The 26,280-nt window shown below is 36.2% G+C and overlaps 1 long non-coding RNA gene across 8 annotated transcripts; it reads right to left on the reverse strand.

Annotated features, from left to right (window-relative positions):
- Positions 1–24,240, reverse strand: LOC102714805. Of its 8 annotated transcripts, none has more exons than XR_001549664.2 (15): positions 24,157–24,240; positions 23,912–24,037; positions 22,034–22,144; positions 21,864–21,941; positions 21,683–21,791; positions 19,146–19,233; positions 18,484–18,675; positions 13,563–13,740; positions 11,551–11,636; positions 11,392–11,447; positions 11,260–11,308; positions 11,002–11,142; positions 10,589–10,654; positions 9,934–10,035; positions 1–237 (listed from the first exon to the last, which is right to left on the reverse strand). It is a non-coding gene; the product is annotated as an uncharacterized LOC102714805 (long non-coding RNA). The 8 variants fall into 8 exon arrangements; XR_001549665.2 differs by having other exon boundaries at positions 11,002–11,157; XR_001549660.2 differs by having other exon boundaries at positions 11,217–11,308.
- Between the last annotated feature and the right edge of the window lie 2,040 nt (positions 24,241–26,280).

Raw genomic sequence — 26,280 nt, forward strand, 5'->3', positions numbered from 1 at the left:
CACAAATTAATTTTCATTTGCAAATATCTCATTTGGCTTTTCCCTAAAAAAACCAAACCATCACCTCCTTATACATACAACAAATTAAGACAAACATGACTGAACAAGTTTTGCAGAAACATGAAGATACAAATGATGGAGGCCGAAAACATGCAACCATCCCAAACTCGTGTGTGGTACTGTGTTCGGTGCTTTTCAACAGTGTCAGTGTAATCCAGCCATGCCAAGATGAACGCCCTGTTCAAGATCATAGAACTTTCACATGAGCAGCGTAGAAAATAATTAAAATGTTTACTACATGCCAAATTGGAAGAAAGAAGACATCTGAGACCCTAAACTATATATATTATCCTGAAATTTATGTTTTGAATTTTGCAGCTGCAAATCATTTGAAAGAGGGCTAAGGTCCCTTAATAGCCCTGGATTATCCATAGGATTATTCGTTCATGCTTTCAAAGATTTCTTAAAAGAAAACTTTGTTCGATCGTACGCAGCTTGATAACCATTCTAAGGTATTTGTTAACTTTATAATCCATCTGTTTCATATCGTAACACTTTCTAACGTTAGCTATATTCATCATATATCTAGATTAATTAATATATATTCCTTTCATTCCACATTATAAGACTTTCTAGTATCTAGATTTATATATGTGCTAATGAATATGAACACATATACAAAACATATACATTGATACATATATGAATCTAGACAAACACATAAATTATTATAATATAAATATAGACAAGGCTAAAATTATTACATTATGAAACATACGGGTATTATATAAATTATGATTTATATGTGACCATCTTCGTCCATGTTTCAACTAGAAAGAATAGGGCATGATCCCTTTGTCCCAAAATAAATAGGTTCCTAGAATTCCAAGAAAAAATAGCATGTATGGAAATGTACCAAAGTGTCCCAAATTAATATCATCTTTAAATATAAAAAGATTTAAAGATAAATCTAAATAATTGTTTATATTTAGGGATGAAGGTAGCAGTATTGGTCCGTGGGTGCTAATGGATATATATTAAAGGAATAAAACTACTTGATTTATGGACCAATGGCAGATAAAAGAGTAGAAATTAACTTATTCTACAACAGTGTCTAAATTTAAGGAATCAACTTATTTTGTTACAAAAATCACACGTACCGGCCGATGATAATCACATTAATTTTTAATCACATAGAAATCATAGTACTAAATATTGCTAGATTGATCAACAAAACATGTTCCCATTGAATTTTTGGCTGGGCCTGTTCCCATTGAATTTTAACACATTTTAGTCTAAGAAATACGAGTCTAAGCATTGGAGTATACATGACTAAACAAACACCTTATGATATGTCCATCCTTAAAATTTACCAAGAAATTATACGCTAAATATGCCCACAAAGTGTGGTCGAGTGATGTGTAGTGTCAGGTCACCTCATTGCAACAATCTGGGACACACGTGAACAAACCTAAATGCTTCAACTGTGCAGAGGGCGGATTGGAGTTTGGATGTTTATTTGGTTTGTTTACATTTCAACAGTAAAACTTATTACTTTTTAAAAAAGTATGCAAAATTCGTTTGGCTTGAGTTTCCTCATGCAAAAAGATACGAATTTTTTTTCCTACTTAAGCAAAAACTACTGGTCTTCGGTCGCTTGTCCAAGCTTCTCTTTTTATTTATCCAAACTAGAAATAAGTTATTTTTGCATAAAGGTTTAACAAATCATGTGGACTATCTCTTTTTCTTATAAAAGAATGAGAGATAGTCTGCATGATTTGTTGAACCTTTATGAGTAAATAACTTATTTCAAATTATCTAGATAAATAACTAGGTAAGATCACATATAAAAGATGAGAAATGGTGAAATTGATAAAAGAAGATCAGAGAATGGAGTAAATATTCACAATTCACATAGAAAGGTAAGATCAAATATTGGCGGGTTGTGAAATATATTATACATATGATACACAGCTGAGCGTGTATGTATGGTGTAGATAACCTCATTAATCCTTATCTCAATAGGCCCTATATATGTTCATCCACAAATTCATTCAAAATAATGGTTTTATATATTTCTTGGTAAAGAGGGATCTAGCACTTCGGATAGGAGCATGTACCCAACATTTTATAGAGCTTAATTATTCACACACACACATATATATACTATTATAAAAAGCAGTAACGATTCTGCCAAAAATTTTCGTCCGTCGTGGGCCCCACACGGCATTGTGGGACCCAAATGACAACCTATAAAAACATAGAGGGTCTCACCGCCCGTATGGTATGACTCCCTCCGTATTTTAGCTGTCCCGCGCAAAACAAAACCAAATCGGGTCCATGGTCCAGCGGATAAATGACCTCTTACAAGGCGAGAGGTCTCCGGTTCGATTGCCAAGCTCCCTTGTTATTTTCCTTTTTTTTAGCTGTAGCCATTCACGCCAGGCGCTGCAGCGTTTCATCATGGACGTTATTTCCTTTTTTTAGCTGTGTCGTTTCCATCTGAAGTCATGTTTGATTTCATGTTTCCTTTTGCCAGCGCTCGCCAGCCAGCGTGACCGCGTCGCTTCTTTTTCGATGCAGTGTATGTATTTGAGTTTTTTTTGAACGCCAGCCAGCGCGGGTCGATGACGTAGCAATACAGCACATGCATTTGATTTTTCTGAAGTTAGAGGCGAAGCCCAACTAATTCAATATTAAAATTTTGATTTTGTCCTAAATTCGTAACGTTGTTTGTTAGTTTTTTATCATCAAATATACCAAGCCAATAGATTGAAAATTTTAAAACCAAAAAATTGTCCACTAAAAATTTCTCAAAACATATCATTATTATTGTGATTTTAGAGTAGATTATTTTGATAGTTGAACAAAGTTGATGAGCAAAATATTTTCACATACAAATATTTAATTTATGTATAAAATTTATGAACGAAATATTTTATTTGTGTTTAAAGTTTATTAATACCTATGCATAAAGTTTATGACTATAAGTAGTACTCACATATTTTCCAAATATAAAAACTGGTCAAGGGATTGGCATAGAAGCGAGGCAAGACCACTATGATTAAAGTACATTAATTCAGTTTAACTTGGTCGAATATATTACACTTCTCAATGCCTTCAGTAAATTACATATTCTCTCTTAGTATTTACAAGGTTAGAGTGAATATAATTCAAGTATTGAGATATGGAGCACACACGCACCTTTAGTGGAAGGAAAGTGGCAACACGCATGCCAACCAATGTTTCATATTTAGTCAAAATATGTTCAAATTTCAGAGCTAATGTGCGTTTGGTGTATAGGACTTTTTTATCTCCATGAGGAGTCAGAAACAAGGATTATCCACAAGGGAAGAAAAGGAAAAGAAAGAAGAGTAAAATAAAGAAGAAATGAAGAAGAAGAAGAAAAGAAAGAAGGGAAGATAAAAGAAAACAAAAAGAAAAGGAAAAATAAATAAGGAGGAACTAAGAATCCAGAATTTAAACCAGAAGAGAGATTTGTCATATGGTTCACATAATTAATTAATTATTACTGAGTTCTATATTAATTATTTAATATGTAATTTTTTTACCCGTTGCGAAGCACGGGCAACGTTGCTAGTATATATATATATATATATATATATATATATATATATATATATATATATATATATATATATAACCACTAAAATAAATCATACATCATCCACACATTTTTTTCCAACTCCCCACAGTCCCTATCTCTGTTAGACTTAGACCCCCAACAAAAAGAAAAACAAACTGAAACAGAATTATTAATTATGACTATTCCCGTTGCTAACTCCCTTCTCTAACTTTCAATTAACCTCGCTGAAGTAATCAAACAAGTCATCCATAGTAATTTACCCTACAGATAGCTTTACAATTTAATCAAATTATTTCTTTTTTTTTTACAAGAAGGCCCTGCAATTTGGTCCATTGCACGATACATAGTCGATCACAAATATTTAACATTTATTTGGTTTCATCAAGTTTTTAAAACTTTGATCGATGATATCTCAAAATGCTTAATTTAAAAAATGGTATGGTTGCTAAATCTTGGAAAGTACTATCATAATATCATAAAATTATTCTAATATAAAACTGATGCTCAAAGTTTCAATCAACAAATTAATTAAATATTGACCTAAATGTTATATACTCCCTCCAGTTTGATAATTTATGGCATTTTGGACAAGATTAAAGTCAAACTTCTAAAATTTAACTTTACATGACAACGTAACAGCATATATATAGATAAGCCTTAAAAATATACTTTAATAACAGAATAAATATATTCATTTATTTATTATACTATATTACAACTGAAATTTTCAAAAGCAGGGTTTATGCATCGATCGTATAAAGAAATTATTAAACCGAAGGAAGTAATATTTTATAACCAAGGTATCAATTGTTTTTATCCCTTGAGATTAATACGTGAGATCACATGCAAGTCTCTAACCTTCAGCAGCTCCCTTTTTTTTTTTCCTTCAGCAGGATATTTAGCAACTGCTTGCTGTGACCAGAAAACAGTGAATTTCAGTTCTGATCGTGCAAGTCTGCAACTGACAGATAATACCAAAATTCAACTGAGGTAGGTACAAGAGTCGAGTGGGAGTTTGATGAGCAAGGACGGGCGTGCTATCGCAGGAACAGTGTACCATTAGTAATCACTGGAGATTTCACTGTAAGAAATTAATCCCATGTTCAGTGCAAATAAATGGCATTCAATTGAGTAGGTTTAAAGCTTTTTATATAGTTTATTTTCAGTCTTTTTTTAGATTGCTAAGAATATATTATAAAAAATTTATTCACAAATTATTTTTTATTTTTTGCGGCTCTTTTGCTAAAAAAACGAAAAGATGAACCCGGCATGGAACAAAGAACAAAGATAAGCCGATAGTACTTCTATGAAACGATGCGCACTTTAGCTCATTCGTTTTCAAGAAAAATAATGGGTTTGGATTCAAATTAATTTATATAATTGTAATTTAGTTTGTAAGAGGAATAAAGTATAGAAAAATAAAATAAATTATTTTCTTCACAAAAGTCGTAGAGACAAAACATAGAATATTTTCATTCATTCTATTTGAACTGGGGATGATTTGGGACGTGCGATCGGTTTAGAATGATTTGGACCGAGCCAGCTTGCTGTTTATTTTATTTTATTTTATTTTATTTTGGGAACCTATAATCTTCCCTCATCAGGGCCATATATTTTTCGCAAGTTGGAAACCCAGCACAAAAGAGCTCCTCTATATCAGTGCCAGTCTCTTGAAAAAAAATGCCATAGATTTATATGTGCATGTATATAGAGGCGAAACCAGAAAACATTGATACATAGGTCTGAGCTAGTATGATCTTATTTATTTTTAAAATTTATAAGATAATTTTATATAATTTAAGTGATATTTTGGATCAGGCCTGGTTCCACACCACTGCATGTATATTCCTTTAGTTATTCTATTTACTACTCCCTCCTAATTTTTTTTAAGAAGTTGGCTAGTTCATTTGAACTAGCCAATGTCTTACATTTGTACATGGAGAGAGTATTTATATAGGTTGGAATTTATTCAAACCGAATGAGCCCTTAAACGAGGCTCCTCTCTAGGTAGGATAGTTAAAAAAATGTCAAATAATATGATGTGAATGAAGGGATATTATTATGTTCCTAGGAGGGTGATCGAACTGCTCTCTGCAAACTTTTTTGACAAACATGTAAAATTTCATTCCAAATATTTCGTTATATTGGGAGGAAAGTTTTTAAAAGCTAAGTCGTTAATTCATCCTAGCTAGGAATAGGAAAATGCCATGCTCCAAAACAACCCCTGTTAATTAACGCACCCAATTAAGACAAATGTGGGCCAAATAGAAAATGATTTTAACGGAGAATTCATGTGTTTCACATTACAGTAAGTATGATCTAGATAATTAATCTCACTCAGGTTAGTTATGTTATTGAAAACAAAGATATCAGCTTGGACAGATGCATGGGACCTACGATCTCATCTTTTCGGTTCTGCTTATGTTTACAAGCTAAAATTTAAACTAGAAGGTGTTTTTGAAGTTTTTTTTATCGTAGTTTATTTTTCAAACATAGAGTTTTATTTATAATTTTTTTTGATGATGTATTATTTCGCCTTTTTTCCCAAAAAAAAGCCACCAATGACACTGGAATTTCACGTATTAACTATTTCAGCGTATCATAAAAGACGCTGTTCTTAAAATAATATATTTCTATCGCCAGAGAGAGAAGTAATTACCAAATCATATGTTGATATAGATAAGACAGCGGAGTACATTTTGCAAGTAATTACCTATTCATTTTGATTGTGTGGCCGTTTTCCGAAGACGCTGATCTTACGGCTCTGTCGTTTCGCTTATATTTATGCTTATAAGCCAAAATTTAAATTTTTAATCTTTAACTTGGAGTTAATTTTAGGGGTTTTATCGAAGTTTATTTTTCTGCCTTGTCTTTTAGATCACTATGAATACATAGATAAAAATTTTATTCACAATTTATTTTTCATTTGCAAATGTGTCATTTATGATATAAGCATTTATATGCTAATTTCCCTTATTAATGATTATATGACCAATACGAAGGAGATCTAACAAATTCAATCACAAAAAATCTCTTAACTAAATCTTAATATTTACTTAAAAATCCAAAATGGCTTATATTTATATCATAGGTAGTATCTTTTTGATAACCTAAAATTAACTAACATACCTAGTATTTTGTGATTATAAAGAAAGACATGCGCATTGTACTGCACACGCATGCACACATGTGCATGAGCCTCTTAATTTAACACAAGCTGAAAAGATGAAAACCGGTGATAAATCCATGTTCTTACTCAAATTCATACTTAGAGCCCTCGTATATGTTTTAGCTTTGACTTGTTCTGCATAGCTAATTTTGAAAAATTAGCACTAATTTAGAAGTTAAATTATCATCATATCCTATACGCTTTTGTTATTCAGCTTGGCTTTAAAACCACTAACAATATTGAAAATCTTGCACCTACTACACGTAATTTCCTAGAGACAATTGTAAATTTACCAGTAGTTGCAAAATTGCTAATAAAAAATTATAAACAAAAGTCAATAGAACAGCAATTTTAGCGGTATCCTAAATTGCTACTAAAAAATTATAAACAAAAGTCACTATAACAGCAATTTTAGCGGTATCCTTTCAATTTAGGAAGAACTATGGCAGAATTGTAAAAGCCCCTTTTTCTTATTACTTGTATGACTGCTGACGAAAAACATCAAATAAGCTAGCGTGCTCTTAAACCATAAAATGTGCTTGAATCATACCGAGTAAAATGTGCTTAGGCCATAATCCCCGACCCTCCGTATCATCTAGTTTCCATATCATTAAATATATTGTCACATAAACAAAAATCTTATGTGGCAAGGGAGTTAATGAGGAGAGAAAAAAAATGAAGAAACAATTTCTCATATGAGAAACCTTTTCTACACAAGAACCAAGAACAAAAACAAGATGATAGGTGAATAAAAAGAGAGAAGAGAGATGATTGGATGGAAATTTAATTTGAAGACAGTATCCATTAAATACATAGTTTATACACATAATATCTATATGATACGACAAATATGAAAATTACTTGATAGTTTCTGGGCTGCAAATGACCTTATTCTTTTTTACTGAACAGTTTGCTGATCATAGAATTTCAAGTTCCAACGCGAGAGCTTGAATTAATGTCTAGTGAAGTGATCATGTATCAGATTTGTTCAGGCCACATTAATTATGTTCATATTTCCTTGTTTTCGGCTCCAATATCCATATCTCAACATAGCCAGTTGACACTGGTCCCACTAATTCGTTTTTTCCTCGAACCGAGAATAAGTCATCTTTCTGATTCAAAACTCAACATGAAAAAGAAGTTTATCTTAGGATACAGTAAATATCTTCCCCGCCCCCCCCCCCCCCCCCCCCCCCAAAGTCCCTCTTATCTTGTACTAGTAGAAAATAAATCCTAGTTACAAATCTAAAAATACCCCATCCATTCTAGTAAAATATAACAACCTACTGTATTATGTACAGGTTGGTATGTTTTGGAGGAAGGGGGTGCTACGGACATGTCTGATTGGCAACTGACTTATTTCCAAATAACCTTAGATATATAAGCAATAGGGCATGTTTAAGAGAGCTTTTGCCAGCTGCAGTTTCTCATATAATCTCCAGAAGTCAGAAGCTCTCTTAGACATTACTTTAACTTCTGAGAATCTAGAGTTATATAGAATCTAAAAAATGAACTAGAAACTATAAGCTGGAAACACAACTTTTCCAGATTACGAGAAGTTGACTTTTCACCAGCTGCTTATTAGAATATTAAGCTCCCCAAAACCCCAAACAGGACATAGTATTGGTCGATAGTCTTTTATTTTAGTCCTAATTCTAACCCATTAACAATTAAATATCAGACCCACGTGTCATTTACTCTATTTTCTCACCTAACTTTTCCTAAACCAGGTTAATTTATCATTCTCTTTACCACAAAAGTATAGCATGCTAAACTTAGCCAACTTAGTCCAGAATGGATCGGTTTTTGTCGAGAGTGAGATGCAGTAGCTTTAGACAAGTCCGATTGGATATTTGGATGCAATTTTTGCTCTACTACCACTCTTTTGGTATTGATACCGAAGAGTTCATATTAGTATGGGAAAAGATTAGCGTTAAACCAAACATGTGATATTATATATTGAAGCTGCTAAAAAATTTGGTACCACAAAAAAAATCCTTAATTCAAATCCAAAGGAGCCGTATATATGCTTAAGTTCACTAATTATTACGCGTAGCAAAAATATAGTTACCTTTAAGTTCAATTTAATTCCAAATATAGCTACCTAGGATACCGTCCAAATTAAGTAACAAAACTAAGTTTGTAAAGTAAAACTATGGCACAAATTACCTACTTCGAACTGTACTTAAGACTATACTTATGAATTTGTTTAGACATGTAAAAGTAAAATTTGCACTAGTTAATAAGGTATTATGTCCACATAAAATTAGTTTTCAACGCAACACTAGCTCGAGATATGTAAGATAATAAATTCAGTAAGCTAATTAATTCAAACAGTTTATGATCTGGTATATCTATATTCACGACCAGTCTGTCTAGCTAGATTGTTTCTAGATTTTGTTGGATCGGATATGAATGTCTTCTGTATGCATATATATAATGCTATCATATGCAACTGTACTAATTATAAATGAACATCATATCTTTGGTTCGACCAAACAGACAAGAGAGGAGATAACATGATAGAAGTCTCCTATAGGAGTACACATCTATCAAATGCATATGGGCATACGAATGATCTCTTTTTATAAACTCGCAAAAGTAACAAACTAATTCGACATATATAATTACTGGTCTTTCCCAAAATGAATAGGCCAATGCAAAAATAGTACTCTCTATAACATTCAAATTTTATACTCGACTTTTACCATATAGTTATTAAACCTTGACCAGGCCATGCATGTAGAGGTGAATAGGTTTATATATGTACAATATTATTAAAAAAGCCATTGATTACAAAATGGGTCACATTTAAGCGTGACTATTGATTAACGCTCCCCCCGTTCTAAGACTTTCTGACTATAACTAGATTCATTCAATATGTTTTATATATGTATCTAAATTTGTTAGTGTATATATGAATTTAGGTTAAGCCAAAAATTCATACATTATGGAACGGATGGGGTAATTTAATTATCAGATGAGAAGTGTATACATGGACATGCACCAGGATAAATTACAAGAATTTCTATTAAAAAGAATCACTAACATGCATAGTTACCCCCACCCCCTCCCCCCAAACACACACAAATAGCCACACCCAATCAAAACAATGTAACAAAATTAAGGTTGACAAATCAACGAGCTAAAGAATTACCTCTCATAATGGGACTGTGCACGCATGCATGTCTAGCACATGAAGTGACTTCTGTGTAAAGCATCCATCAGCTTGAATCACATCATCTCAAATTCTCAATGCCTGCAAGAGATCGATCGACAAGGCAGCTTAGCTTTGTTCTTCTATGTGTCATATTTCCATCCACACAAAAATGAATCTAGCTAGCTTTAAATCTCCTCATATATAGCAAGCTTATTGTTAGGCAGTTAATTTACTAGATGGCACAAATCGGCAACTGGGCCGGATATGATTATATATGCTCTGCGCCTGTCTCTTGAAGAAATCATATATTTATTATGGAGCTTGGATAGGTTCAGTTAATCCAGTTGCCGCACATAACCAAATGGTGAGAATGCAAAGAAACGATTTTCCTATGTAATCCTAACAATCATCCATTAAACACTAGTTAAAATACCATATCAGTCCCAAGAAAAGTTAAAAATGTTACGCATGTAACTAATAGCACATCTGATTGACAACAGAAATGACACCAATTCACAACATAAGTAAGCACCAGTTATCTAGGAATTAACTTGTACAAGGTATATATACCCTTCCAAGAAGACATAAGTATATATATGCACCTCTTATATATACCTTAGAGAATAATTAGTTAGAGCTAGCACGGGTGTACCTTGTGGAAATTAATGGTGTAGTTGTCGTGCCTTGCTGGCCATTAAACATCCATGATGACCTTGAGCTGAAAAGAGAAGGAAGAAGAGTGGTGGTAAATGGGTTACTCATGAATAGCAGCAGTTGAGGACCACAAAGCCCAGATGCAACATCAACTAACCAACCAATTATCACCTTCCATCGCCACAAAGTAAACAAAACTCTGAAGAAATATGACCACCACAGGTGAAAAAGCAGACATGAAGGAAACACTCATGCAAGCCCCACCCCTCGCTCAGTAACACGGTAACAGAAGTCACCGTTCTCATTTTACAGTGGTTGGGGAAGACGGAGAGAGAGAGAGAGAGAGAGAGAGAGATTTGGAAAACAGCAAGACCCAAAGGGCAAAGTGAGAGAGGGGCCGGGCTAGCTAACCTAAGATGCAAGCCAGATCTGGCAAACGTGTAGCGAAGCCAACTTCCATGCCAAATATGGGTCATTGGTTAGCCTCTTCCGTGCTCCATTTTTGACCCAACAAACACTTTGATGAACCCCACCACCACCATGGCCAACTACCTGCAAAGAAGCTAGCTGAAAGACAAGAGAAGAGAAGAGAAGATGAAGGGGTGGAAGGAAGAAAGAGAGAAGACCCAGTTAATCCTGTTGATGAATCACCACAGTGCTGCAGCGTACCGGCAGCATCTCCATGCTTCAGCTCCCAAGGCGAGTACTAGTAGTACTACTGCAAGAGTAGGAGAAGAAACAATAAGAAAAACAAGCAGCAAAACCAATCATTTATCCCAGTACCACATAGCCGGGACTAACCATTATCACCAGCATCCGTATCACTCTCCTCGGTAGTAGTTCCCTCGACAGCACGGCTGAAAAGATTGAGAAAAAGAGGGGAAAACACATGCATTTTACGCGCATCTTAAGAGATAAAAGAAGGTGACAGGGTAAAGTGTGGGAGTAAAGACAGAGTACTTTAAGCATGGGCGTTCTGTCTTGTTGTGGCTGAATTTCTCTATACCAAGCATAAGGGGTTTTCAATCTTTCATTGGAGGAAAAGGCTGGATCACAACAATTAAATTGAGATAAACCAAATCAAATTAATTTAGTGGTTATATAAATCCACCCATAGATCTGGATAGGAGTTGAGCCCTAAGAGAAAGAGGGTGACAGAAAGAGGAGTGAGCACGCGGCGAGGACGGGATAGATATTATGCCGGCTATCACCCCGTGTGCTCACTCTCTTCTGTCAATCTCCTAAGAGCTTCTCCGTGTTGGAAATTTTCTGCTCTTACTTACCATAAACAGTCTACGAAGTTCCAAACAATAGAAATCAAGAAACCACAAAAAATGGTAAAAAACCACAAAAAAACCGAATAAAACCTCCGGAAGAACTCAAGAGGAAGAATCATAAACGGAAGAGAGGTGGTTTTCTCCTCCTTGGATCCGGTGAGCAGCCGCCGTACTGAGCTTGAAAGGAGAAGTGGTGAGAGAAATGACTCTCTGTCTCTCTCTCTCTTGCCCCCTTTGTTTCTTGGTGTTTGGTTCTTGCAGCAGAGGGAGATGGATGGGATGGGTGATAGTTGTACCTAGCTCCCAGGGCTGGAAGCTCGCAAGGTTTATGTAACTACTAGTTATAGACCTCTCCTGAGTACTGCCTTACAGTAGTAGCTCCAATTAGCAACAGCTAACACTGCATGTACAGTAAGAACTCCTACTTGCATTTTGATTAATTACATGTCAGATTTTGGAGGAGGACAAGGTACCAATATCCACCCAAAAATTAAACAAAGTTTACTTTGCCACTGTTCATAGTACGACAATGGTATCTCCAATGAACTTCCATTAATTCGATGAAGTTAGTTGATCTTAATTAGTTTATCATGGCCATTATTTACTCTCTACTATGGTCTCTTTCTTGGACAGATCTGAGAGGAGGTACATGGCAAACTTTAAACAGGGCTTTTGGAATTTAAAAATAGCCTTGCTGATTTCCATATCTGACGATTTTGTAAGGTAGTTTAGCCCTTGCGTAAAATTCAACGAAACAGGGGGGCTATAGTTTAGCAGTAAGTGGTCCAGTTAGCATATGTAGAATAGTCAAGCTGATTGCTTGAATTGGCCTTTGAAAGTTTTGCTAGCTCCAAGCCGCACATATGGTTGGTGAAATTATTTTATCCATATAATTTATTCGTATTGCGATATATGAATATATATAGACCAATTAACATCAGGAAGTCAAATAACTGTTTGATTGAACTGAAGCGTTTGTATTATTCCCTCCGGTCATGAAAACATAGTGGTCTAGACATTTTAGTGTGAAATTTTAAAACATTGGATAAATATCTAGACTGAATGTATGAAAATCACATATTTGTATAGAACAATATTTTTTTCCTCAAAAGTACTTATGTAGTGTTATAATTTTATTAAGTTTCAAATGTTTTGCAATAGAAATTAGTGGGCAAAGTTGTATTTTTGAAGACTACATTTATGTGCAGGGTCTTTTTTTAACTAAAAGTAGTTGATTAGTGGTAGAGCATAAGATAGTGGTGGTTATGTAGGTTTAACCATACTCTCCTTAAAATCAAGCATCTTATGCCCCATTTCGGCCCACATCATTTCGTCTATTGGAAGAATAAGCCGTACGACTTATTATGACCAAAAAAATAATGTGTGCAACAAGCTTATATACGTGTCCTTAGCGATTCAAAAGCAAATACTATAAAATAAACTACCAAGAAAAAACCACAAAATCGACTCTAAAATTAAATTTTAAAATGCAAATTTGAACTTCGGAAAGATATTTTTTTACAAGTAGCAAATAAATTTAAACATGATATCTTCAACATTTCTCTTCTGCCAATATGTTCATTAAGCTCAGCCAATTGATAAATCATAATCATCCCACTGGATGACAAGTTCCGCACGCTGTTCAACTCGACAAGTTTACGTTGCAGCAATACCGTAGAAGCAAAGAATGCGTACCTGATCAAGTTGTCCTACAACCAGCAAGCATTAATGATGGCCTCTGACTTGTGGCTTTTGGCAGTCTTTATTTTCCCTGCATTCGAACGTGTTCATCTCAACCAAAGCAGAAGCTGTCCTCTGTGCTTTTTATTTTCGTTTCCAGGTAAAATGACACATTATCTGTCTTCGCCTCCCCCTGAGAATTAAAACTTCAGGTAAAATGTCGATTTCTAGGAGGCACACAGCACTATTGGACATGCATAATTAATTAACTATCAATCAATTCTTTTTTGTTTAATTGGGATGTCACCAAAATAAACCAAACATGTAATAACACAACAAGCTGATGCCAACATAGGCCAATAATAGCTGTATCTGAGGTCTGGATAGCTGATGAGCAGGAAATGCTAAAGTTCAGATGCATACATGGAGATTCTCTTTGCATGGCTTGACGTACTTGTAGTTCTACCAAAAGAATATGAAAACGTTGACTTGATTGCAACCGCAGCAAACAGAAGTGAATTACCGACACAAAAACATGATGACTGGAGGCATCACGTTCGTCGGCTACCAACAATGACATGGAGATGAACACAGCAGAATTAAATTAGCGAGCAGCATGTGTCTCCTCCACCTGCCCCCCAAACTTGACAGCCACTCGCATTGACTAGAAAGGCACAACAGTACCACACCTTCTTTGGGGTCTGGGGGCTAATGTGGTGTTTAGAATGAGAAAATTTTTGAAAGAAATGTCACGTTAAATGTTTGATCGAACGTTGGAAGGGATTTTCGGACACGAATGAAAAAACGAATTTCACGGCTAGCCTAGAAACCGCGAGACGAATTTTTGAGTCTAATTAATCCGTCATTAGCATATGTTGGTTACTGTAGCACTTATGGCTAATCATGGACTAATTAGGCTCAAAAGATTCGTCTTAAGATTTCTTACATAACTGTGCAATTAGTTTTTTAGTTCATCTATGTTTAATGCTTTATTTAAGTGTCTAAAAATTTAATGTGATGTTTTTGGAAAAAAAAAATTAGGAACTAATCAAGGCCTAAGTTGGACAGTCTCAGGCACAGATGGAAGTATTGAACACACATGCATGCATGACCACAGTTGATCGGTGAGCCACACTATATGTACATTGCTAACCTTTTTCTGAAGACAACATTGCTACCTTATTGCACAATATCATTTGATAGTTCTCTCGCAACCTTAATAGCTAGTATTTGTCCATTCAGCACATCAATCATGGTAATTAATGTTTCCACACTCTGACCATAATATAAACTCTATTTGCAGTGCATGATTTTTTTTTAAAACAGTCAAAATCCCAAAGGAATTGGAGGACTCAAACATTTAGACATTTCTCCACTACCCAACCAATACCACCAGCTAAATTGTACAGAAGGTGTGCATCCCAAATTAAGTCATGTTAATATAGAATATCAAAATCCTATGATGAAGAGTTTCGCAAACTCTCAATGGCCAAATCAAATTGTTTTCTATCCATACTATATTGTATCCGTATGATAGACTTTAAGGTACATGTTACACGTGGATCCTCCATGTCTCGAGGTATTTACCAACTTAAGTAAAATAAAATAGTTTAACATCTCGAGACAATTCAAACGTCTCAAAGACCATACGAACATCCATCCAAAAGATAAAAAAACACTTATCAATTTTCGTGCTTTCTATACTCTAAAAAACCCCTTTGTAGTCCCAGCTCCCATGGGAGGACTCAGACATGTTCATGCCTCAATCGATGTGATTGGCGTGCACCTTATCTTGTAATAAATCGTAGTACAATCACAGTACCACCGTCCCCTCTTACTAGTGACTAGTACCAGTAGAGCCGGCCACTGAGCTATCTAATCCATCCCTCCAATGGCAGCGCCGTTTGGCGCTTGGCTACCGTCGAAGGTGCGTGCAGTGCGTGCGTACGAGTAGTAATTTAACAAAGAAGAAAAAGAGGTGGTTTTTTTTCCATTTTTTTAGAAAAAATTTTGCCTGCGTTTCTTCTCGGGGCCCGGGGCAGCGGGTCCTTGTCGGACATTCGGCGCCGGCGCTGTCGACCCGTGATTGGCTGCCCCTCGGTGGTGGGCCAGACGTGGGCGCCTGGGAATGGCTGTGGGTGGGCCCGCCCCGGCCGGTGCCCCTGAGGCTTGGAGAAAGGTTTAGCGGCCATGGCGGGTAGAGTGGACGCAGTACAGCATTGTCTATACTTGCTGGCTTGCTGCTGGCAAAATTACCTCCCTGCCCCTTTCACTAAGGATGATACTACTCCAGTATAATCCTGTGTTTTTTCCCAGATTATTCGGTGGTTTTACACGTTTCTCGAATCGTTAAAAGATATATTTTTAAAAAAGTTTATATACTAAAGTTCATCATCTCAAGTCTTATAAGTAGATTTTAATTTTATATTCCATTTGCTTTATATTATAAGACTTTCTTGTTTTACCTAGATTGGTTGATGTGCTAATGAATATAGATATATATTCAAAATATATATATATATATATGGATGAATTTAGACAAATCTAGAAAGTCTTGTAAACTAAAACGGAGGGAGTAATAGTTAATTTTATTATTTATACTATTAAATAACTATAAAAAATCTAATAAATGTTTATCTTTCGTAAAAAAAACACAGCCTAGTTCTAGTCTCTCTCCTAGAAGAAAAAGATTTCTAGCGTCTAGATGTATCCCATAAGTATTTTCTATGATTTTGCTAACAATTATCGCATGGTGTTTTTATTACAATCAAACAATTATAACTGAGGTATAATTGTAATTCCAATGTTACTAACATTAATATCTATGACTAATTTTTACAATAATTGTATTGTAGCCTAAGTGGACCTCAATCTACCTTTGAGACTTGCACCCCAATCTTTATTCCACGTTACGTCGGTATTTAGACATTTCATCCCAATCCTTAATTCCTAAAGCTCTCGTAGCTAGGTGGATATATTTTGGGATGGACGAACTAACTAAGCCTATTAATCCTATTTTAAAAGCATGAATAATTTGCTTAGTACCCACAATTTTTTTTTTGAAATTGACGGGAAGCAACTTTTGGCCTACATTTATAAAATAAATAATGCTACAATTTATTACTAATCATAAATATTTTTAGAAATGTATATCTTCTGCCTACACCATTTCCACTCATGCGACGACAGCCAGGGGCAGAGACAGGGAGGGGTGGAGGAGGTTTGGCCTCCCCAAATGAAGAATTTATTTTCTATTACCATCTAATTAATCTGTAATTATGAAGGTTTTGCAAACAACATATTTAGAAAAATAATTTATGAATAAAATATTTATATACATGTTCTTCCCAATCTAAAGCCAAAGACTGAAAAATATATATCGATGAAAAAAATCCTAGAATCAACTCTAAATTAAGATTAAATTTTACTTATAAGCATACGTAGAAGAAAAAAATTGTGTACGTCATTATGTCAGGCACTTTGTTGTATTGCTGGCAATGATTACCCGCCCAACAGGTTAGCCGACAAATCAATGCTTGCCAAGATTTTGAAGTTAAGCCACGTGTATTACTGTTACTGAACAGTGCATACACATTAACTCAGAGCATCCTAACAGTTCATTTAAATTTGGTCATCCATATCTTCATTTGGATGATAATCTAAAATAGTTTCATCCTTCGTATCTCTTTGTACTCTAGCAGATCATCTATACATGACATCCACCATACGATGGAGAGAGAACATCCAAATATAGAGTTTCTCTTCTAATATGGATAAGATCTAAAAATAGATGATGGGATGGACGTTTTGATAGAGCTCAATTTTTATTCTTTATCCTCTATTTCTAGAATGTAGGATGAGATAGATTAGCTGTTGGAGATGCTCTATCCATGATGGTCATGGCTTAGAAACTTGAGAACGGATTACAAACCTCAATTAGCTGCATATAAGTGTGCATGCATGGTGCAGTGTTTGCCACGCAAGGAGGTAGGCTGTTAACATCGCTACAAGCGTAACAAGCCGCAAGGTGTAAGTTAACCCAATTTTATTGAAATAACTTGTTTTTTCAGTACACTTTCTAGCTAGCTGCCGTGGAGGGTGCAAAAGATTAGACTAAATCCGTACTACATAATCCATCATATCCATGCTATAGTTATTGCCATCTAATTTTAATCATGGAAAGGACTATGTCGGTGCATATCGCAATATCTTGGACCAAACTTTTGAAGACTAGATTAGATTCAGCAGTGTATTAAATTTGACGCCATGATGTAGACCGGATAAAATGGTGTTTGTTTATAGAATTGAGCTTGTCCTGAATTTCTAGCCTCGTCTCTTCGCTTATACTTATAAGTTAAAATTTAAATTTAAAGTTAATATTAAGGTTTTTATTATATCACTAGGAACTAAAAATTTTACTTATAAATTATTATTTAAATATTAATAAGCTATTTCAACAATAAACCGGAAAATAACCCAGCGATATATGACAGTGACAGACACCAGATACTCCTACCACCATTGATCCCGGGTGCTACACCATGATGACTATATTACTATCTCCTGTCTCAAAATATTTACCTTTCTAGTTAGTTCTAGATCAATAAATATATTTTAATATACGTTACCATTTATTAATATTCATATGAAACTATTAGTGACGAAATATCTTATAGTATACTTTCTTCATTTTATACAATATTTTGGTCACACTAAATTCACCTCCAGATTAATTAATGTATTTGATTTATTTATATGTCGATTCATTAGCATTTATACGAATAGAGAGGACTAAAATCCTTATAATATGAAACAGAGCTAATGGTATTTTGAGACGGACGCAGTAGAGTTTACCTCAAGTAAACTGAAATATATATCAGATAAATAAACTAGTCCTCTGAAGAAGAAACAGCAACAGAAGTACAGGAAAACTTACAGGTTATAATCCAGCATAATTTGGACATCCTTGTCGTCGAACTTCAGTTGGATGGTTTAAACCTCGGTAAATTAGTTAGAAGTATTAATATGTTCTTGGACTTGGATAACGTAGTCACTAGGTTGGTTTCCCTTGCACAAAATTTTACTTCCAGTATCCTTTTTTGAGAGTTCTCTTCCATGCTTAATTTACCTGCAGTTCTAATTTGCAGATTAAGAGAAAGTGTTGCTTACCCGGCAAAAACAAAAGAGAAAGTGTTGCTTATATATGTCCATCACATCCTACAAGTACTTAATTTTCAGCAATCCAGATTTGCAGTTAATTTTCAGTTAATTATTATTATGAAGTAGATTTGAGTTCAGCAAATCCTTTCCTAATTAGTTAAAATTATCAGTAATAACTTCCAAAGATTTTTCCAAACGAAGATAAGAAACTGTAGCATGACTACGGCCACGTTCAGCAGTAAGCTTACTAAGGCCAGATTCAGCTCTTTTTCCGTGCGCACGCTTCCCAAACTACTAAATGGTATGTTTTTTACAAAAATTTTCTATAGAAAATTGCTTTAAAATACCATATTAATCCATTTTTAAATTTTTTTTATAATTAATAATTAATTAATCATGTACTAATTTATTAATATGTTTTCCGCGTGGATAACTTACCCCCAAAATATCCAAAACGAACGCAGCCTACTATATAATCCTCTGGGTTCATACCGAACGGACTGAGAGACCCCAACGCCGAAATAACCTGATAATTTTAACCAGCCAACAGTTGAAATGTTATATTTAACTTGAGTCAATTAAGAGGGAAGATAATAAATGATTGATGCATTGAAGATATATTCAACAACAAATCAACAAAAGAAAATTGTTAGTTAAATACCAATTATTTTGGTAGTTTCACACTCTGGATGAATTGAGCTTGCATTGAGGCGATCAGCAAGAAATAACTAAAATGGCTAACCATTCGACATTTCACTAGATCAGATCATTATATGATTCTACACTCTACATAAATCCTGCTCTTTTGAAAGCTCACCATTCTATTAAGATGCAAAGCATATACAAAATTTGCAATATAAGTGCTGTGCGATATTATAAATAAAGCCTTGAACGCCTAGAGAGTAGAGACTTCGCCTAGAGAGTAGAGACTTCAAATTCTCATAGCAAACAAATTCCTCGTGGAAATACATCAGAAACCACCAAGAAGTTAGAATACCATGTATTCTTATTTTCCGAAACAGAACGTTCTTGAGTAGGGAGACTTCATATATATACTCCAATAACAACCATTCAAAAAATACTCAAATTATATACTCAATCCTCCTCACATACTACAATTGCAAAGAGGTGATCAATTTGAGCATAAAATTCAAAAAAAAACTAATAATACTGGGCACCAAACTATATGACAAGCCACTATAAAATCTGTTACGCTTAGCCCATGGTTGTCTTCAAAAAATAAACTTGTCGAACCAGTTAATTTTTTGCGCCATCTGGACAGTTCCATATATATCAACTAACTCGTTAAAAAAATAAAATAACGCCTCACAAAATAAGCATCTTTGTAAACTATCTACCAAGCGAAGGTAGCCTACTATATAATTCCAAACAGAGATACATGGATGCACCAGTAAAGGACTAACGGTACAACTAAGTATTCGCTATTCGGACGAAAGTGCGCAGGAAAAGAAGCTTAAATTAGATGATGCATTGACACACGTCTTGAAGCTGACATTGTAGCAAAAAAAAACAACCATCGTCTTCATTTTAATTTATCTGGAGCTAACACTGTTCTGCAACAGTGATACATGCATGTCGATCGATCATATTCATCTCCAGAAACATCTTTAATCACATGTGCAAGCTAGCCAGTTGCTAAGGTCAAATGGCAGCCTGTTCAGTTCTCGCTGTCTAGACACCCATCCACAAACAGATTTACGATTTTATCCCCACAAATTTCTTATGTACTTTTTTTAAGATAATGACTAATTAATTTCTTGTGTTGAGCTGTGCTTGGAAATCTTTGTAAAATATATTCCAAATAACCTCTGCGCTTGAGAATTTGTGTATCGATTGTCAATTGCCCTGAAATAGATTGTTGCATACTCCTATATCTGTAGCTTCCTCACATGTACAACAGTACTCCAAGTAAAGGTGGTGAAGATGTGACTGGTGTGAGATGAGCACTCCTGGACTAAGGCTGCTTTCAGTTCCAAAAAATTTTTTGAGGAACGTCACGTCGACGCGTACGGTTATATATTTGAAGATTAAATATAATTTAATTATAAAATAAATTTCAGATTCTGTCTGAGAACCGCGAGACGAATATTTTGAGTCTAATTAATCCATCATTAGTACATGTTGGTTACTGTAGCACTTATGGCTAATCATATACTAAATAGGCTTAAAAGATTCATCTCACAATTTTTCCATAACTATATAATTAGTTTTAATATTTATGTATATTGAATGCTTGATTTAGATTCAAAGATTTGACGTGATATTTCTGGGAAAATTTTATGGGAACTAAATATGGCCTAAGCTAAGTCCATGGAAGACGAGACGATATAATATATAGGAGCAGGACCAATCTGCCTGTACAAGATCAGATTTAAAGAAGAGAACTGATGATTTCGAGAGTAATTAGTTGAGACATCTGGAGACTGATGCAGGACCACTTGCCCTGTGACACCTATGCAATTTCCTTTTGAGAAGAGAATAGATGCAAGACATTGTGTGCCCCCCTTGATAAATCTCTATCCCTTTTACCTCTCTCCCTGTCGTGTGCCTAGCTTAGAAAGCAAACAGATAAGGGAACAAAGAAATATGTAGCAGCAATGGCCATTGAGATCATTTTGAACGAAATGACCACTCAGGTCTGATAAAGAAATAAGGATAGATCAATGGCGTAAGCGGTGTTGAATTCTGGAGCACCAGTGCCACTCCTTATTGATCCCTTTTTTCCACTGAGACAAAAATTAACGCTTTCTTTCAGACTTTACCTTTCACTACCACAACAAGACAGCTTTTTACTAGTGTTGTGCTACATGATAATGTGCACATGTCGATAGCACTGGCTCAAATTGGAACAGAATATAAAACAAAATTCTGGAAAAATTATCACGCTCAGAACAACTACTAGAACAGAGAGGTATGGACCACAAGCAATATACCAGCATGGGAGGGAGACTCACCAGCTAGTAATTCATAGCAAGATGCCGAGCAAAATGGGCAGTACGCTTGCATCTCGATCGCTGGGCGCTCGCCCCACGGGACCTAGCCAATTTGGACCAGTTGCTACAGCTGCACAGACAAGTGGTCAAAGCCTTGTTGGTGTGTCAAGCAATAATTCCTCTAAAGGGCCTGCTTACTTACGCTCAGTCCATCCATCGATCCCCTGTGAAGCAGTAGACATGATCGATAGCACTTATACAACAGCTATCCTGCAGCAGTCTGCTGAGGTAACTTAAAAGTGACTAAACTGAAGGGAACATGCATGCACTGTGCTAGAGCCCAGCAGCAAAGGAAAATAACTTTAGTGATACCTCTCAATGTACTGTTATCATGTAAATCTGACCGTGACTCCATCAAATGGGACTACTTCACAGGCTGCTACTGAAAAGCAAGCGTCAATCCCCCTTCCACAGTGCAAGAACCTGCTAAACAATCTACAGTCATGTTGACTTGCACAAAGTGAAATTTTATTTGCGGTGTCAGCTTTCAAACAAGTCGCTTTCAGAAAGCAGCTGCCCTTTGTGCTCATCAAATCAGAAAAATTCTAGAATATGATTCGCGCAAAAATTACATTCCTCTGATATGATATGGTGTGTACAAGAGTTATTACACGACCCATCTAGTAGCTAGGAGCACTAGCTATTTGAGGTCAAGAGGATAAACACAGGGTGTGGAAGCTACTTTTTGCAATTTTTCAGCTACATAAATTACTAACATTTGGTGTGGATAAACATAAGGGTCACTAAAAATATTACAGAAGTAGTAGAAAATTCACAATCGTACAAACATGTGACTTTTCCACGGATTTCTTTTCGTAAAACCACTGTCTCATGTCATCATTTCTTGGCTTATTCTTGAAATAAATGAAACAACATTTACAAACAAAAAATAATTTATAAATAAAACTTTCACATGCGTGTTCATAGTGATCTAAAATAAAATGATAAAAAATAAAACCATCTCTAAATTTAAAGTTAAATTTTTAATTTTGGCTTATAAGTAAAAGTCAAATGGAAAATACGAGGGTGACAAGCTTAATCTTTAGTTGGACTGTTCGCTGGTTTCAACCACCTCACCTAAACCTGGCATGGCACCACGCTATTATCCCACAGTGGGCTAGGATAAATTCCCCGCCAAACTCTCCCTCTTTTTTCTCCTAATAAATGATAACATCAACCTTTCCCTTTCATCCAGTATTATCACCACGAGGTGACCATATTTCACCAACGGGCAGCTGATTGACCATCAGCTGACGCCTCGGATAGGCTTAGAAGGAATTTCCTGATATAACCATCATATAGTTTAATCTTTTCACATTCACATGTGCAACTTTATTCCTATGGTACTATATCATGTATTCAGAGAGCAATATTGCAGAGGATCCTAATTACCACATCATACGTGCAAACCTAATGATTTAGGCTCAAAAAATGATATACAAGCATGGACAATTCTAAATAATATGCTTCATATGTTTTTATTTAAATGATGTTGGTCAGGTCATTTTTTAACTAACTAACTTCACTTATTCAATTTTTTTCAAAAATAATTGTATTTTAATGGAAAATCACAAATGTGGGCCTGTGGAAAAGTATTGCAAAAGTGGCAGTCTGACGAAAGGGCCTTGTTCGACAAGCCACCTTTCGGCCTAGCCCAGAACAATAGGCACCTAGCACCACTAACCATGCCGGTTGGGGTCCTATCAGTCTCCTCCGAATCGACATGGTTCATGTCGTTCAGAGGCTATTCGATAGGTACTGTATTCTGTTAGCATGTTCCAAGCCAACAGGTCTATATGTGTCGAGGAAAAAAAAATTGGCTAGTCCAAAAATTTTTGGTTGATTGGATCATTAACCTATCGAACACCCACATGCTGATAGGTTCCACCGTCGGCCACCCACGGAGCGACTCGGCCCTATCGTTCCGCCCACTTTCAACACGGTCAGGTGGCAGGCTTGAGAGGGACCCTATTGAACAGCTCATGGCCGTCAGGTGCCTATCTTTCGGCTCGATTCCCCCCCCCCCCCCCCCCTGCAATTTGCACACTCCAATCCACAAATCTGTGATTTTTCATTAAAATAATAATAATATTTTTTAGAGAAACCATTTATTAAGGATGGAGGGACTAGTAGCTAATCATTCTTACACACATAACGTTAGTGAAAGGGAGATTGAACAAGATGGCTAACCTTGGCATCTTTCTCCACTCAAACCAAATCGTGCCTTGATATTTTGGCCCAGCTGCAGTATTACAAACTGGAATAAAAGCCTCTTCCGCCTCCTTCCAAGGCTGCAGTCGAACTTGTTGAAGAAACCTGAGGCAAGTAGTACTTGGTGGTTAACAAAATAAGGTTGGGACAACATTGGCTGCAAATCTCAAGGCCTTGGATTGTAGTAAAGAAAGAACATTTATAGAATCAAATGGGAATATAACCTGATCGAGATAAGTGGTACATATCTTTACTAAGAGCCTCGTCCGAAGTCGGAAACCATACATTTGTTTTAATGTGTACAATCTGCAGGTGTGGCCATGACGATACTAGTTAGTGATCACATTAAAAGCTAGCTGGACATATGCACAAATCTTCTAATGGTACAAAGAGAAAAGGAAAAGGCAAAGAACAGCTTACAGATATTAAACAAATAGTCCACGGAAACGAAACGTGTTCTCCCAATCTTAACAAAATTCGTTGGCCCCCTTCGGCCAACCCAGCTAAAAAGAAGAAATGAAACGTGGCAACACATACGCATAATCAAATTGGATGCATACAATAGATGGGCAAACCAGCCAAATTCATGCACGAAGGACAATGCAGGTTATATTCATAAATCAATAATTTAATTGTATAATCCGACGAGAATTTGCTAGTTAATTTATCTTCAAAACAGAGATGCCACTACATGTAGTAAGTCTGAGACAGGTATGACATGGAAAACATGAATACAAGAGAAATCCAATGCAGTCTTAGGTTTATTGTATGCAGCTATATACAGTACACTGGAAATTAACTAAATGCACACTAACAACCAGCTGGTGTCTGTATATGAAGCTAGGAACTTAATATACATTAAAATTGCAATTTGCAAAGTCATGCGTCCATTAGTACTTGAAGGACATTCCAAAAATACCTTAGGTTGCTAGCCTATGCAACGTTCTAATCGGTGCATAAAGTAAAGTAGCAAGCTGTTACATACATAAATAGATGTATATTACACAGCTTCAATAATTGGCACTTCTAATTGAATATATATATATATAACTATAAGTTGAGTTTGAAAGCACGAGACCTCCAATTTAAACTCCATATATATGTTGTGTAGTGTTACCTGAAGTTAACATGCAAGTATGCAACCTAAGACATGCGTGTACGTACTTTAAAAACTAAGAATTCAAGTCATTAACCCAAATGGATGAATGGGTCCAACAGAAAGACCCTTAGAGACACAAGCATATTAATATTGCAGTAAATATTCTTCTAACACAACTGTTACATAGGAGAAATCGACTGCCAGTTTTAGTACCAAAAGCATGGTGATTGATTATCGGAATGCAATAGAGATCCATGCAAAACACATTTTAGGATACTGTTCTACGTTGCACGCATATCAATTCAATTTACTGTGCCAAAGGCCAACTCCAAGATCAATCTACAAAGCAGGACATGCACGGTCAAATCGAAACAGCATACGAAATAACAATTCAAGTAGAAGAGAGAAAATGCGCGATGATAAAATTCAATAACAGTGCAGGCAGAAGAAAAATTTTGTAATATTATAATTCTGGTTGGTGACCGAGCTAGTTATATGCATCCAAATGTTTCGGAGCACATTGCAAGCAGACTAGAAAGCACGGAGTCATTCCGTCCGTTTAATTTCACATGCATGTCCATCGAACCATTAGACTCGATTGCATGAAAACACAATTCCAAACTCATAATCTAGTAGAGGATAGCACATAACTCTGAGAATTATAGCCAGGAAATTGATCCTACAGATTGGTACCGAGACCTGGTTCCGATTCCCTACTCAGGCATAAAACAATCGGCGCGACATAAGAGAAATTGCCAACACAAATGATCGCGGCGAAGGTGGCCATGGTCCGTGAGCCCAGATCAACCCCTCCATCCCCCCAATCAAAACCACCAAACGGGGCCTAAAACTCGCCGCGACGCACTGGCCAACCGAAACGAGACAAGCAGAAGCATGGAGGGCGGCTGGAGGGAAGAAGACGACGCGGCTCGAACCTGCATAACGAAGGAACCGACGGCCGGAGATCGCGGCCGCGGCGGAGGCGGCTGATCCGCGCGTGGCGGAGCTGCCGAACACCCCCCCCCCCCCCCCCCCCCGCGCGCGACGACGGTGAAGCGCTCCACCTCCATTGCCGCGTCGCGGCGCGGGGGACGCCGGAGCCGCTAGGGCTTGGCCTCGTGGTCGGCGGCGGCGGCGGGAAGCGCGCGCGCGGCCGCCTCTGCGGGCAGCGGCGTGGGGCGGTGCGCGCGTTTGGGTTGGCGGCAGCGGCGGGGGACTGTGGTGTGTCCGGGAAGGAAGGGAGGCGATG

The sequence above is a fragment of the Oryza brachyantha genome, chromosome 2 (assembly GCF_000231095.2).
Source record: "Oryza brachyantha chromosome 2, ObraRS2, whole genome shotgun sequence".
Classification (NCBI taxonomy): domain Eukaryota; kingdom Viridiplantae; phylum Streptophyta; class Magnoliopsida; order Poales; family Poaceae; genus Oryza; species Oryza brachyantha.